Consider the following 16,090-nt stretch of genomic DNA (forward strand, 5'->3'; position numbering starts at 1 on the left):
CTCCGATGCCGGGACGGGTCAGCAACACAGACACACACGAACAGAACACACTCGCTTCTCGCGATGTAAAGAGAGAGAAAGGGTGGGGTGAGGTGGGGGTGAAGTTGTAAACAAACCCCTTCAAGAAATGCCACAACACGTTTGTTGTTGTTGTTGATAACAACCTAACCTGAAATTCGAAAGGTTGTGTATCCAGTTATTTTTTTTTCTTTTTTTTTCTTTTTTGCATCGCGTCTGTAAATCCTTCCCCATGTTCGCTTATGTAATGAATCTATTTTGTAACACGTTATGTAATGAGTGTCAGGCCACTGGGGGAGGGGGATGGGGGTAGGGGGGAGGTCTGTGTGACAAAGACCCTTTTTGTGACCTCCAATACAATCCACCTTTGCGCTACCGCTCACACGGTGAGCATGGGACCCCCCACGGTAAATGTACCGGTGATGCCGGCTTAAAGTGATGAGGACAGCAACACAAACATGGAACACACTCGGTTCTCTAGGAAGATCGACAGCAACACAAACATGGAACACACTCGGTTCTCTAGGAAGATCAACAGCGACACAAACATGGAACACACTCGGTTCTCTAGGAAGATCGACAGCAACACAAACATGCAACACACTCGGTTCTCTAGGTAGATCGACAGCGACACAAACATGGAACACACTTGGTTCTCTAGGAAGATCTACAGCAACACAAACATGGAACACACTCGGTTCTCTAGGAAGATCTACAGCAACACAAACATGGAACACACTCGGTTCTCTAGGAAGATCGACAGCAACACAAACATGGAACACACTCGGTTCTCTTGGAAGGTCGTTTACACACGAGTGTAAAACAGTCGCTCCGTAACACACACACACACACACACACACACACACACACACACACACACACCTAGTATACCACGGGTATGCAAATAGGGCGTAAGAAACACCTCTCCAACGGCCCACTCACACCTGCCTACAGACCTGCACCATACACCTGTCCTGTCCACTCCTACACCTGCCTTCTGTCTCCCGACCGCGCCCTCCCCTGTCCAAAGTCCTCTTTCCGACGGTATAACTGCACCATAAAAATGTCACCAAGAGAAATGGCTCTCTCTCTCTCTCTCTCTCTCTCTCTCTCTCTCTCTCTCTCTCTCTCTCTCTCTCTCTCTCTCTCTCTCTCTCTCTCTCTCTCTCTCTCTCTCTCTCTCTCTCTAACACATACCATCCCGTTACTACCCTCCCTCCACTCTTTCTATCTCTTAAAACCATCCCTTCCTCCATCTCTCTCTCTCTCTCTCTCTCTCTCTCTCTCTCTCTCTCTCTCTCTCTCTCTCTCTCTCTCTCTCTCTCTCTCTCATCTAACACATACCATCCCATTACTACCCTCCCTCCACTCTTTCTATCTCTTAAAACCATCCCTTCCTCCATCTCTCTCTCTCTCTCTCTCTCTCTCCCCCCCCCTTCTTTCCCCCCCCTCTCACTCCTCCCTACTCCATTTACAACCTCCTCCTCCTCCTCCTCCTCCTCCTCCTCCTTACCTCCTTTTCCTCCCTCCTCCTTCTTCTTCCTCCTCCTCCTCCTCCTCCTCCTCCTCCTCCTCCTGCAACGAGGTGTGAGGTCACCCTGAGACCAGACTTATGAGGCAGTTGAGTTTAGCATAATGTAGAAGACAATGCTCTGCCCCGGTCCTCATCGCCACCCGAATGGCAACCACATAAAATGCCCCCCCACACCTAGCGAGGTACCCCCTCACCACACACACACACACACACACACACACACACACACACACACACACACACACACCATCTCAACTCTCCCTTTAGTGGTACTGGGGGAAGTGGAAGGGGGGGTTAGTGGTTCAGGGGAAGGGAGATGAAGTGGTTAAGGGGGGAAAAAAGGGCTCCCCCCAACCCTCTTCCCTCAACACACACACACACACACACACACACACACACACACACACACACACACACACACACACACACACACACGCCATCTCAACTCTCCCTTTAGTGGTACTGGGGGAAGGGGTGGTTAGTGGTTCAGGGGAGGGAGGTGAAGTGGTTAAGGATGGGGGAGGAGGGCCATTTTTTTTTCTAGGTTCGTCTCAAACTCCGTTCGTGTGACTCACAGGTTCGTTTTGGTTTCTCGGTTCGAAGCTCAGTTTCATGGGTTCGTTTGTCGGTTCGTTGGGATGGTTCGAACCGGTGGTTGTGAGTCGGATCGTTGGATTCATTTGGTTTGGTTTTGATACATGGTTATGGTTTTGATACATGGTTATATGGTTTTGATACATGGTTATATGGTTTTGATACATGGTTATATGGTCTTGATACATTTCTATGGTTTTGATACATGGTGGTATGGTTTTGATACATGCTTATGGTTTTGATACGTGGTTATGGTTTTGATACATGGTTACGGTTTTGATGCATGGTTATGGTTTTGATACATGGTTATATATGTAAGATAAGTTGGTTGGTATGAGGTCATGTAAATATGTAAAACAGGTTGGTTGGTATGGGGTCATGTAAATATGTAAAACAGGTTGGTTGGTATGGGGTCATGTAAATATGTAAAACAGGTTGGTTGGTATGGGGTCATGTAAATATGTAAAACAGGTTGGTTGGTATGGGGTCATGTTAATATGTAAAACAGGTTGGTTTGGTATGGGGTCATGTAAATATGTAAAACAGGTTGGTTGGTATGGGGTCATGTAAATATGTAAAACGTTGGTTGGTATGGGGTCATGTAAATATGTAAAACAGGTTGGGTCGTGGGTGTCATAAAGGCGTATCGTGCACCAGCGTTCGGTAAAAGTCTCTGGTGTCACTAGAAACATCATTTGGAACCCCTTCTTCAGGTGCTGAAGACGACTGTAAGACCAGGTATTTACCCCAACACGCACGTGGCCCATGCAAATGATATGCAAATCAGCTTAGAATACTATACTGTATTACGGTACATTATATCATCGCGTTATATGTATATATTACATTATTGTTTTATACTGTATAATGTAGTGTATCATCATGCAGTAGTGTTATGAGGTATAGTGTTGGTATTAGACTGAATTACATTGGATTGCATTATCATATTAGTCTTTGACATAAGAATAAGGAACGTTTTGGAACATTAAGATTTCACATGAGAGTTGGTGTAATGGAAATAGGCGTAGAAGATATCAGATGAACGAAGAGACCTCAAAAAATAAATAGTATATTAAGGAGAGTCCCATAGAAACGCAACATCACACGGGAAATATTTCAAATAGTTGCGCACGACTCTTAAAAGAAATCGTGTAATGTGTTGTTCAAGGAAATGATGAATCAACTCAGAAGTCGGACGAGGTTGTAGCTATACGAGGGGGGGAAAAAAAGTTTATTCTAGACAACCAGAATACATAGAAGTACTAGAAATATAGAAATCGGGAGACGGGGGCTATATTTTTTTTCTTTATTTTTGAGATTATTAAGTTTTTGTTATATATTAGGTCACCATGCACCAGCCTCCGTGCGTGAGTTCGTTGTGTGGTTACGTTATGGTAGGTGTTGGGACGTAGGGACTGGTGGGTAGGGGAGGTTGGAGTGAGGAGGGTTGGGAGGGGAAGGGAGGAAGAGGAGGGGGGTGAGAGGGGAGAGGAGGGGAAAATCTAATACTCTCACCCTGTCAACGTTTGAGAGGAACAATATCCCGTTCTCTCACCGTGGGAGAGCTACACTCATTTACTCTCACTATGGGAGAGCTGCGCTCATTCTCTCCTCCCCTCTAGGGAAGGTGTGCTCATACTCTCACCGTGGGAGAGCCATGCTCATTCATTCACCTTCACTGAGGAAGAGCTAGGGTGGTTCACTCTCACTGTAGGGGAGTTGGACTCATTCACTCTCACGGTGGGAGAGTTGCATCATTGAGTCTCACTGTGGGAGAGGTGCACTCACCCAGATCAGTAGGTTGTAGAAGTGTGTGTATATGTGTGTGTGTATGCGTGTGTGTGTGTGTGTGTGTGTGTGTGTGTGTGTTTTAGGTGAAGGATAAATGGGGGAAATGAGAGAGAGAGAGAGAGAGAGAGAGAGAGAGAGAGAGAGAGAGAGAGATTTACAGAAGGCAGGGCCAGCGCGTAGCTCTCACCGCACGCATTTTGCTTGATTTCCAATGTATGTCCTCCGGCGCGTTCATAATTGTATCAAGAGCTGGGCTTCATCTGGGACTGATTTCAACCATAGGTCAAGTTTTCTTTTAAATGTTTCTTTCAGTTGTACCATCCACGTGTCTTATTTCGAGTGGCAGTCCATCAAGTTTGTCTTTCAGTACTCTTTTTTTTTTTTTTCATGCTCTCGTCCGTCTTCCCTCTGCCACATGTTGTAGGAACGTATACAGATTTCATAATAAACTCCGTTTCCTTCTCTTTCGAGAGGCTTCTAGTGCCTAGTATATCGTCCTTCATCTCCCCCTCAGTTTATTACCATGTGTAGGCTATCATCTCTCTCTCTCTCTCTCTCTCTCTCTCTCTCTCTCTCTCTCTCTCTCTCTCTCTCTCTCTCTCTCTCTCTCTCTCTCTCTCTCTGTTCTTTCCTCCTGGGCTGTTAAGTCTGATTTCTTTTCTGTCTCTCATGGTGGTTCCAAGTCCTCTTTATCCATGGCGTGATTGTGAAATCCCTCTCTTAACTTGTGTGCTTCCATTTGTCTGGTTTGGTGACCATACAACACAGCAGCAGTTTGCTTATTCTTCTTATGTATTTTTTTTTTTTTTGTCTCTTCTTGTGAGAGTTCTTAGTATCATACCGCTCAATATTTGCCTCGTTAGTGCTGTCATCTCATAATGATGTTTAAAGCTTAATTAGTCATGTACGATGACTACTAGATCCTTAACGTGCCTTTCACTTTCAGTCACCTTCCCCTTTGTTGACATCTGTTTCACTTTCAGTCACTTTCCCCCTGTGGGCCCTTTGTTCTGCGTCATCAGTGGTTTTATCAACTGTCCCATGTCTCGTCAGACTCCTTCATGTTCGCCTCTGCTCGTTTCTTCTTCGTCACTAAAGTCATTTTTTCCGTATCTTTTTTTGTTTTTGTGGATCCGTATCAGCTCGTGTCATTTTCCCTTCCTACGGATGTCGTCAGCAAACCACTTCCCTGTCTGTATCTTGATATCATCAGTATATGGACCAGTGAGGTTAATACCGTTAGTACCGTTAATACTGTTAGTACCGTTAATACCGTTAGTAACGTTATTACCGTTAGTACCGTTAATACCGTTAGTACCGTTATTACCGTTAGTACCGTTAATACCGTTAATAACGTTAATACCGTTAGTACCGTTAATAACGTTAATACCGTTAGTACCGTTAATACCGTTAGTACCGTTAATAACGTTAATACCGTTAGTACCGTTAATACCGTTAACACCGTTTGAAACTGTTTATTGTGGCCCCCCCAAACCCCCCACCCCATAGGACGTCTTCATCATCGGACATGGCTCCCCTTACTGGTGTTACCTTGAATTCTCCCCGTTGAGAGTGAAGCGCTCTGACCCAGCCAGGCTGTTATTTTCCTAGAGAGAGAGAGAGAGAGAGAGAGAGAGAGAGAGAGAGAGAGAGAGAGAGAGAGAGAGAGAGAGAGATGTAATGATAGGAGCGACATCTGGCCAATAGCCAGCCATACCCCCCTCGCGCGCCTCCACCCCCACCTCTCTCTCTCTCTCTCTCTCTCTCTCTCTCTCTCTCTCTCTCTCTCTCTCTCTCTCTCTCTCTCTCTCTCTCTCTCTCTCCCCTCCTTCCTCTCCCCACTGGCTGCCTGGGTGCTACAAGGGTCCCAGGTCCAGGTCCAAGTCCAGGATCAATCCATGTCTAGTCTCCAGGTCCAGCCCAGGTCCACGTCCAGGATCAATCCAGGTCCAGTCCAGGACCAAGTCCAGGTCCAGTCCAAGATCAGTCCAGGTCTAGGTCCAGGATCATTCCAGGTCCAGGGCCATCCCATGTCCGGTCCAGGTCTGGTCCAGGTCCAGTCTACAGACGCCAAGGCTTTTATGAATCTTTTGTGTTGGGAGAGAGGGTGGGAGAGGCGTGAGTGAGAGGGGGGGGGGTGGTCTGTGAGAGTGGTCTGTGAAAGGGGTCTTTGAGAGGGAGGTGGGTGAGAAGGGTCTGTAGGACGGGTCTGTGAAAATGGGTCTCCGAAAGCGGACTTGTGAGAGAGAGAGAGAGAGAGAGAGAGAGAGAGAGAGAGAGAGAGAGAGAGAGAGAGAGAGAGGAGGGTGGGGAGGGGGTGAACAAGCAGTGTCCGAAGAAAATAAGATGGAGAGAGAGAGAGAGAGAGAGAGAGCCGCAGGCGAGGAGAATGAATAGATGAAGTGGAAATGAAAAGAGAAGGCTATGATAGCTGGTACGAGAGAGTCAAACTGCTGATGAGGCGACAAAGGAATTGTTATACTAAGGGTAATTAGGAAGAGGAAGAGGAGGAGGAACAATAAGGAAGGAAAGGAGAGGGGTAGTAAATGAAGGAATAGATGAATGGAGGATGGAAGAGGAAGGAAGGAAGGAAGGAAAGAGGAGAGGAAGTTAAGATTTAGGTAAAGAAGGAAAGGAAGGAAGGAAGGAAGGAAACATGTAAAAAAGGAAACGTGGAATGAAGGAAGGAAGGAAGGAAAGATTCAAGGAAGGAAGGAAGGATACAAGAAAGGACACAAGGAAGGAAGGAAGGAAGGAAGGAAGGAAGGACACAAGGCAGGAAGGAAGGAAGGAAGGACACAAGGCAGGAAGGAAGGAAGAAAAGAATGAAGGACACAAGGCAGGAAGGAAGGAAGGAAGGACACAAGGCAGGAAGGAAGGAAGAAAAGAATGAAGGACACAAGGCAGGAAGGAAGGAAGGAAGGACACAAGGCAGGAAGGAAGGAAGAAAAGAATGAAGGACACAAGGCAGGAAGGAAGGAAGGAAGAACACAAGGCAGGAAGGAAGGAAGAAAAGAATGAAGGACACAAGGCAGGAAGGAAGGAAGGAAGGACACAAGGCAGGAAGGAAGGAAGGACACAAGGCAGGAAGGAAGGAAGGAAAGAATGAAGGACACAAGGCAGGAAGGAAGGAAGGAAGGACACAAGGCAGGAAGGAAGGAAGAAAAGAATGAAGGACACAAGGCAGGAAGGAAGGAAGGAAGGACACAAGGCAGAAAGGAAGAAAAGAATGAAGGACACAAGGCAGGAAGGAAGGAAGGACACAAGGCAGGAAGGAAGGAAGAAAAGAATGAAGGACACAAGGCAGGAAGGAAGGAAGGAAGGACACAAGGCAGGAAGGAAGGAAGAAAAGAATGAAGGACACAAGGCAGGAAGGAAGGAAGGAAGGACACAAGGCAGGAAGGAAGGAAGAAAAGAATGAAGGACGCAAGGCAGGAAGGAAGGAAGGAAGGAAGGACACAAGGCAGGAAGAAAAGAATGAAGGACACAAGGCAGGAAGGAAGGACACAAGGCAGGAAGGAAGGAAGGAAGGAAGATAATTATGGATCAGGCTGAAATCACAGGACTCTCGCGACGCTATCTGGTACGAGATGGATGTGGAGGGAGGGAGAGAGAGAGAGAGAGAGAGAGAGAGAGAGAGAGAGAGAGAGTCCACGCACTTACATAGCTCCGGACTCTCCCGGGCACCGTGACACCCACTCTCGTCCACACACTCCCATACTCTCTCCTCCTCCTCCTCCTCCTCCTCCTCCTCCTCCTCCTCCTCCTCCTCCTCCTCCTCTCACTCTGACTCTCCCTTGTCATCCTTCTCCTCATCCTCTCTCTCTCTCTCACACACACACACACACACACACACACACACACACACACACACACACACACACACACAGCCCTCCTGCGGGCGCCCACCAGCCCACCCTCTCGTGGTGGGTCAGTAAGTCTTCCCCAGCCACACGCTTCCCACAGTCACTTGCAGCCGTTCCTCACGTGCCACCAGCCACCCTGGCCAGTTCAGGGTGCCCCTGAGCACGACGGGTTGTTGTACGACACTTGAACACGACGGTACGACCCTTATGTACGACGGTGCGACGCGTGAACACGACTGTACGACCATTGAGTGTTTTGGTACGACATTTGAGCAAGAGAGTACGACCTTTTTAGTGTGATGGTACGACCTTTTGAGCACAACAGCACGACCCTTGAGTACGACAGCACGACCCTTGAACACGACTGTACGACCCTTGAGTGTGATGGTACGACCTTTGAGCACGACAGGACGACCCCCTGAGCACGACAGGACGACCCTTGAGCACGTCGGCGGTACGACCCTTAGGCATGACGCCACGACCCTTGAGAAAGATAGGAAAGTCAAGTAAGCAAGTGAGACGAGTCGAGCAAGACAAAGAGAAGCACACTCAAACAAGAAAATCTTGCCACGCACGCAAGATAAGCAACCAGATAAGCAAGAAAAAAAAATTCACCACTGCTAGACACACAAGGGTCACATAAGCAAGCAACGTCACGCAAGCAAGATAAACAAGGCGGCGAGCAAGATAAGCAGTCACGTAAGCAAGACGAAACCAAAAGCATCACCACTGCCAGACACACGCGCAAGACCCACATAAGCAAAACAAGCAAGCAACGTCGCGTAAGCAAGATAAACAAGGCGGCAAGTAGGAGGGGAGGGAGCGAAGGTGGTGAGAGGGAGAGGAGGAGGTGGAGGTGAGGAGGGGGTTGGTGGTGGAGGATATCGGAAGGGAGGGTGGTTGTGGGGTGGGGAAGGAGGAGGAGGAGCGAGGGGCATGAGATAAGAGTCGCCAACATGGCGAGCGTCCGGACTGGCCCGTCTCCTCCTCCTCCTCCTCCTCCTCCTCCTCCTCCTCCTCCTCCTCCTCCCACCACCTTGACGGGGGTGAGGGGGTGGGTGGTATTTTTCCGCTAGACCGGAGAAGGCATTGCCATCTGTCTGGGGCTGCTGAGAGAGAGAGAGAGAGAGAGAGAGAGAGAGAGAGAGAGAGAGAGAGAGAGAGAGAGAGAATCTGCCGACTTACGAGTACGTACCTATGACGAATTTTTGCCCTGAAGGCAGGATTGGCGCGTAGCGCTCACCACAGAGAGAGAGAGAGAGAGAGAGAGAGAGAGAGAGAGAGAGAGAGAGAGAGGAGTGGTAGAGGTAGCTCTGGAGGAGAGAGAGAGAGAGGGGTGGTGAAAGGAGGAAGGAATAAAGACAGACGAATGAAGGGAATGATGAAAGAAATGATGAAAAAAGGAAGGAGGTTGTCAGAGGTGTAGGCCATCTGTCTCAATGCTGACTGAGGAGGGAGAGTGGGAGAGAGGCGGAGGGGAGAGCGAGAGTGAAAGGTGTGTTGGAACCGTGGGAGAGGAGGATTTCGTGCGGGAGAGTGAGAGTAAGAGTGAGTGGGAGAGGAAAAGGGAGGATGTGAGTGTCAGGGAGAGTACATATGAGAGAGAGAGAGAGAGAGAGAGAGAGAGAGAGAGAGAGAGAGAGAGAGAGAGAGAGAGAGAGAGAGAGAGGAAATGTAAACGGAAAGGAAGGAATGCAAGATTGATGGATTTGTGTTGGAAAAACAAAAGAATGGATAGATACACGAATAGACAGGTAGGTAGGTAGGTAGGTAGGTAGGTAGAGAGAGAGAGAGAGAGAGAGAGAGAGAGAGAGAGAGAGAGAGAGAGAGAGAGAGAAGAATTGAATGTCAGCCACAGAAAGAATATATATATAGATAGATAGATAGATATATATATCCCTGGGGATAGGGGAGATAGAATACTTCCCACGTATTCCCTGCGTGTCGTAGAAGGCGACTAAAAGGGGAGGGAGCGGGAGGCTGGAAATCCTCCCCTCTCTTTTTTTTTCCAAAAGAAGAAACAGTGAAGGGGGCCAGGTGAGGATATTCCCTCAAAGGCCCAGTCCTCATCCTCTGTTCTTAACGCTACCTCACTAATGCGGGAAATGGCGATTAGTATAAAAAAAAAAATATATATATATATATATAAAGTAGTCGTATATAATATAGATGATTGTGACAGTCAACATTGACCTAACAGATGCCAGAGTGTCACGCAGGCCCTCACTGCCAACACTGATAAATGTGGTCTAATAATTCCACCCCCTCCCCCTCCCTCCACCCCTCCACCTTCCCTCCCCCTCCCTCCCTCCCTCCCTCCCTCCCCCTTCCAAGGGGGGGTGTGGCCACATACACGTAACTCAGAATGCATGGGAAGGGACTGGGACAGTTTCCCTCTCCTTCTAAATTCCGTTAAAACGTTTGAGAAAGTCGACCAAGGAATGCTGTTAGGGGGTAAGTGGTGACGGGACGAGAGGACTGGAGGGTAAAGATAAGATACTGGTATTAAAAGGAAATTCATTTTTTTTTTTTTTTTTAACGGATGAATCAGAGTGATGGGTAAATGGGACGACCCAAGCCTGAGGGAGATGGGTGTGTGCCTCAAAGGTAGGTAGGAAGGGGCAGTAGTAGTAGCCCAGGGTACTCAGTGTAATGACGACAATTTGACCCACACACAGGGTGTAGCACGGGTGGCGGAGGGGGAGAGAGAGATGAGTGAGGTGTCTGTCGTATACTGTGCAGCATTGCAAGTAACACGACGGGAAGAGGCGAAGACCCAGGAAGACGAGAAAGGAAGACGAGAAGACGAGAAAGGAGATGACACAGGAAGACGACAGAGAAACCTGGATGTTATCCACACAAAAGGGAGGAGCATGGAAGAAGTAGCCTTCCTGTGAAGTTACTGAAGATAGATGTGACCTGACCTAGTTCGTCAAGGGAGGATGAACATCATTAACTTCCTCCCACACGGGGACTTACAGGGGGAGGGAATAGATGGCTCCGAGAAGAGGTCGAGAGAGGTGTTGTGCACCGTGTGAGGAAATATGAATTCAAGGAGCACATGGATTAATATGGTGGCGGTGTCCAGCCGTATTGATTAGTGGTATGATCATGAGAACTTTCGTAACGCGACTCAAAAAAAAGGAAGAATAAGACACGAACGATGATGATGTTCCACGTGAACGTACGTAGTTAAGAAGCACATTGATGTGTGTACACCCCTGTATTGGATGGTCACGCGTTACACTGATGGTGTTGACTGTGGACCGACTTCCGCAGTCCAAGATTCGAACTTAATCGCCGTGACCCGGAGCGGCCCGTGAACGCGTCACGGTCTGCGACGCTGTCTCCTCCTCCTCCTTCTCTCTCTCTCTCTCTCTCTCTCTCTCTCTCTCTCTCTCTCTCACACACACACACACACACACACACACACACACACACCACGTAGGTCCCAAAACTAGAGAAACATCTAAAAGAAAACCAGACTCATGGTTGAGGACCATCCCTGATGAATCCCGGGTGGGTCCGTGTGCAAGGGTCGGCGTCGGCGGAGAGGAACAGGGAGGGGGGAAGGGGGGTGGTTTCGTCCTCGACCTGCCATTATGATACGATCTCGTAACAGGGAGAGGACGGTGGGTACGTACGTACATACATACATACGTGCATACATACATACATACATACATACATACATACATACTTACATACATACATACATACGTGCATACATACATACATACATACATACATACATACATACATACATACATACATACATACATACATACATACATACATACACACATACTTACATACATACTTACATAAATACAGACATACATACGTACATACATACACACATACATACATACATACATACATACATACATACATACATACATGCGTACGTACGTACATATGTACATAAATACATACATACATACATACATTCATACATTCATACGTACATACTCCTCTGTCTTATACTCATAGCAGAAGTTAAAATTAAAGATTGTCCATGAGCGATGAACCCTGAAATATCGAACGCAAGTGTGGATTGAACAGAGAGAGAGAGAGAGAGAGAGAGAGAGAGAGAGAGAGAGAGAGAGAGAGAGAGAGCTGTGCATTGAGGCAAGCGGTGGTCATGCATGCATGCCTGCTTACCGAGGTTCAGGTCGATCGCTTCACAGGAACGATGAAGGAATGGCTGGATACGAGATAACCTCTGCTGAGACGTAAGATGGGCGAGAAAGTGTGACAGAAAGTAAGTATATGAAGGAAGAGAAAATGAAAGTCACGACAATAGAAAAACAAAGAAAAATAGGTGAAAAAAGGAAAAGAAAGAAAAACGTTCAGGGAAATACGAAGAAATAAGGAATAAGAAAAAGGAAAAAAATAAAGGAAAGGAGAACAAAAAAGACATCAGGAAGTGATAACGAAAGAAAAAAGAAGATAATGGAAAAAGGAAGATGGAAAAAGAACACTATTGAATAAGAAAGTATGAAATGAAGAAAGAGGGAAAGAAATTCATATCTCCCCAGGTTTAAAACTGTACATTTGGTCTGGTTAAAAAAAAAATTACTGAACATTTTCTCGTCGTTCTGGAATCAGCGAGTTGTCCCACCTGGAGGACAGAGCATTGCGGCGCTACCGTCACTAAGCCGCAGCCCAGCCAGTAACACCATCTATGGTCAGGCGGAACACGGCGCTGGCTCGAAGAGTCGTATCAGCGTCGACGGGCGCGCGAGAGCGAGGAGGCGGAGGGAACAGGAACGGATGCACTGGGAGATGTCCAGTAGCCTCAGGAGCATCACCTACGATGCAGGTGTTGGCGAGGAGGCTTTCACGACGACGTGTCGCCCAGTGGGCTTCACCTGCCGCAGGGAAGGGGTCCGTTCTTCCATGCCGGGAGTCGTCGTCATCGCCGTATGGTCCGTACTGGAACACCCAGCCGTCATCCCACACGGCATAACGAACATACCCGGACTCGTTGCATGAGTGACTTGTATGAGACTCACCCCAGCACAGCTGGCTGCCTACTCAAAGGTCCTGGCAGCAGTAGGGGGGGGGAGACACACCCACTTCTAAAGTCTCTACATCGTATTCCAAAGTGGACAGACCAAGGCGCCTACCAGGCTGGACGGAAAGTAGCGACGACTTGCGAAAGAACAGTGGACTGCCCTCCTAAGCTTGCCACTCCACGACAAGGGGACGCTGTTAGACTTATGTTGCCACGGTCTGGTCAACGTATTACAGAAGCGCGTTTTTCTATTGTGGTCGGAAATGTGCGGGGAAATGAAGCCCCTTTGTTGTCCCCAAAGTATCGGCGCGACGCAATTAAAAATTCGAGTGATGTCATTACCTGAACTGACGTTTGTGCCGTGGAAGTCCTGGAAGTGTGTGTGTGAATGCTATCGTCACCGTGGCATATCCTACTACAGCATCCAACACTGGGGTATATCACCGCTGCCTGTATAACAATGCCACAGTGTCTAAATCGGTCACTTCTGTTCGCAGCTGAGCGTGTCGGTGGGGTCGTACCGTCTCGTGTGTTTGACGACAAGGTTCCCAAGTCACTAGACATTACCCTCCTCTGCCGTTTTCGCAAGAACCGCTGATTACAGCCAGGTATATGCAATGAGCCACTTCCACGGTTGTGTGTTCAGGGAAGCGGCGCTGAATCATGTCAAAGAGATGATCATAATCGAGAGTTTATTGAAGTATGTAAAGTGTTCCGCGATGGAGGAGTCTCTGACCATCAGATCGCCTGCAAACGACCAGGTGCGCTGCGCAGGGCCAGACGGATGTCGAAATTACCGTGTCCCATCAACCGCTGCTTCCACGAGAAACAAATTCAGCAGCTACCACCTTTATTTCTCTGAACGGGTCCCGGGTTCAACCCCAGGACCTTTCTGTAAAAGGCTCCTGCAGGCCCAAGGCCGCGCGGTGGTTCTGGCAAAGAATTCTCACTCCAAAGGGGTAAGAAGTTCTTCGACGAGACTGTACTCCAAAAGTTACAGTTCGCTGTGTATCGTCGAGGAGGCAGAGTCCGGTAACACACACACACACACACACACACACACACACACACACACACACACACACACACATATAAATATATATATATATATATATATATATATATATATATATATATATATATATATATATATATTCTTTCGTCTGTTTCCTTGCGCTACCTCGCAAACGCGGGAGACAGCGACAAAGTATAAAAAAAAAAAAAAAAAAAATGTGTGTGTGTGTGTGTATAAGAGAGAGAGAGAGAGAGAGAGAGAGAGAGAGAGAGAGAGAGAGAGAGAGAGAGAGAGAGAGAGAGACTTTTCAAGTGAAAGATCTCCTCTGGTGTGGCTTTACCATCGTTCGTCGACAGAAGAGGAAACACTGAAACTTCACACTTTCGAAGGGAAGGATGGAAGAGGAATGACTACAAGAAGGATGGATGAGAGAGCAAGAAGAACGAGTACGAATATAAATGTGAATTAGAGATAACAAGAGAGAGAGGATGAGAGAGGGGATGAGTGAGAGGAGGGGAGACTAACGACTTGAAATAAATAGGAAAGAGAGATAATAGGAGGGGAAAAAGTTAAGAATTTCTTGACGGGCAATTAATGATAAGGAAAAGGGAGAGAGAGAGAGAGAGAGAGAGAGAGAGAGAGAGAGAGAGAGAGAGAGAGAGAGAGAGAGAGAGGAGAGAGAGAGAAGGCTGATCACGGGAGGGGAAAGTGACGTAAAGGAGGAAGAGATGGAGGTGGAAATTGGTCGAGGGTAAGATGAATAGATGGGATAGAAGGTTGGATAGAATAACAGTTGGATGGAATGGAACTGAGTCTGGAACAGGTTAGACGCCCTGGAGATGTGGATGGAACAGAAAACTGGATGGAATGGTAGGCAGCATGGAATGGGAGGTTGGACTGAGTGGAAGGTTTTAATGGAACTGAAGGTTCAGTGGGATGAAACGTTTGGATGGAACGGTAAGGTTAGATGGAATGGAAGTTTAGATGGTACTGTAAGGGTAGACGGAATGGAAGTTTGAATGGAACGGAGAAATTGCTGGTACATCATTTGGAAAAGGAGACAAAGACGATGGAAGAAGAGGAACGCACACGCCCACACACACACACACACACACACACACACACACACACACACCTGCCAAAAAGCATTTGACACAATACCGTATGGGAGGCTGATTAAGAAACTAGATCAATGGATAGATAATCTTGATTAGGAAACTCGATCAGAGGGTAGATTATCTTGATATAGAAACTGGATCAGTAGATGGATTATCTTGATATAGAAACTGGATCAGTGGATAGGATATCTTGATATAGAAACTGGATCAGTGGATAGATTATCTTGATATAGAAACTGGATCAGTGGATAGATTATCTTGATATAGAAACTGGATCAGTGGATAGATTATCTTGATATAGAAACTGGATCAGTGGATAGATTATCTTACAGAGCAAGGAGACAAAGGAAGCGTGTCTGAGGAACCAGTAAATACAATGCAAATGATTAAATGATAGTTTAGAATTGCCTTCATTTAACAAGACATTTAAAAGTAATAAGGACAATGAAATGATGTTTTAAACCCCAGATTGTAATCAACATTAGAAATAGTCCCTCTAAGGGTTTTTTAAAGAAATTTAATTTTTTTTGAGAAAACTACCACTTTTTAGCTGAAAATTTTTTTCTTTCAAAACTGATGTTTTTAACATATTCAAACAATTCTACGCCGGAAATAGTCATAGAAAAATATATCATAATGCTCTCAGTTTCCAGCACATACCCCAGGAAATAAAATGGAAATGATCATATAATAATTCAACATTGTCTTCATTTAACAGGATATTTAAAGGTCACTCATATCAACACGCGTTTTTTTTTTTTTTCTACCCACAGATTTGTATTCAGCATGGAAAATAGTTCTTATAATGAGGCTTTGAAAGAAGTCTATTTTTTTTTTTTTTTTTTTGAGAAAATTACCTAAAATTGCAGGTAGTAACAGTTCAGGGTATTTTTTGAGAAGCTGAATCAGTGGATAGATTATCTCGATTAGGAAACTGGATCAGTGGATAGATTATCTTGATTAGGAAACTGGATCAGTGGATAGATTATCTTGATTAGGAAAGTGGATCAGTGGATAGATTATCTTGATTAGGAAACTGGATCAGTGGATAGATTATCTTGATTAGGAAACTGGATCAGGGGATAGATTATCTTGATTAGGAAACTGGATCAGTGGATAGATTATCTCGATTAG

The 16,090-nt window shown here is 46.5% G+C and overlaps 1 protein-coding gene and 1 long non-coding RNA gene across 3 annotated transcripts in view; one reads left to right on the top strand and one right to left on the bottom strand.

Moving 5' to 3' along the window:
• Positions 1–16,090, top strand: part of LOC139750196 (uncharacterized) — a 1,037,082-nt gene that overhangs the window by 578,941 nt on the left and 442,051 nt on the right. The gene's annotated exons all lie outside the window — the stretch shown is intronic.
• The window catches only part of LOC139750194 (uncharacterized), a 403,260-nt gene that overhangs the window by 184,565 nt on the left and 202,605 nt on the right, over positions 1–16,090 (bottom strand). The gene's annotated exons all lie outside the window — the stretch shown is intronic.

This window comes from Panulirus ornatus, chromosome 9, assembly GCF_036320965.1.
Source record: "Panulirus ornatus isolate Po-2019 chromosome 9, ASM3632096v1, whole genome shotgun sequence".
Classification (NCBI taxonomy): Eukaryota; Metazoa; Arthropoda; class Malacostraca; order Decapoda; family Palinuridae; genus Panulirus; species Panulirus ornatus.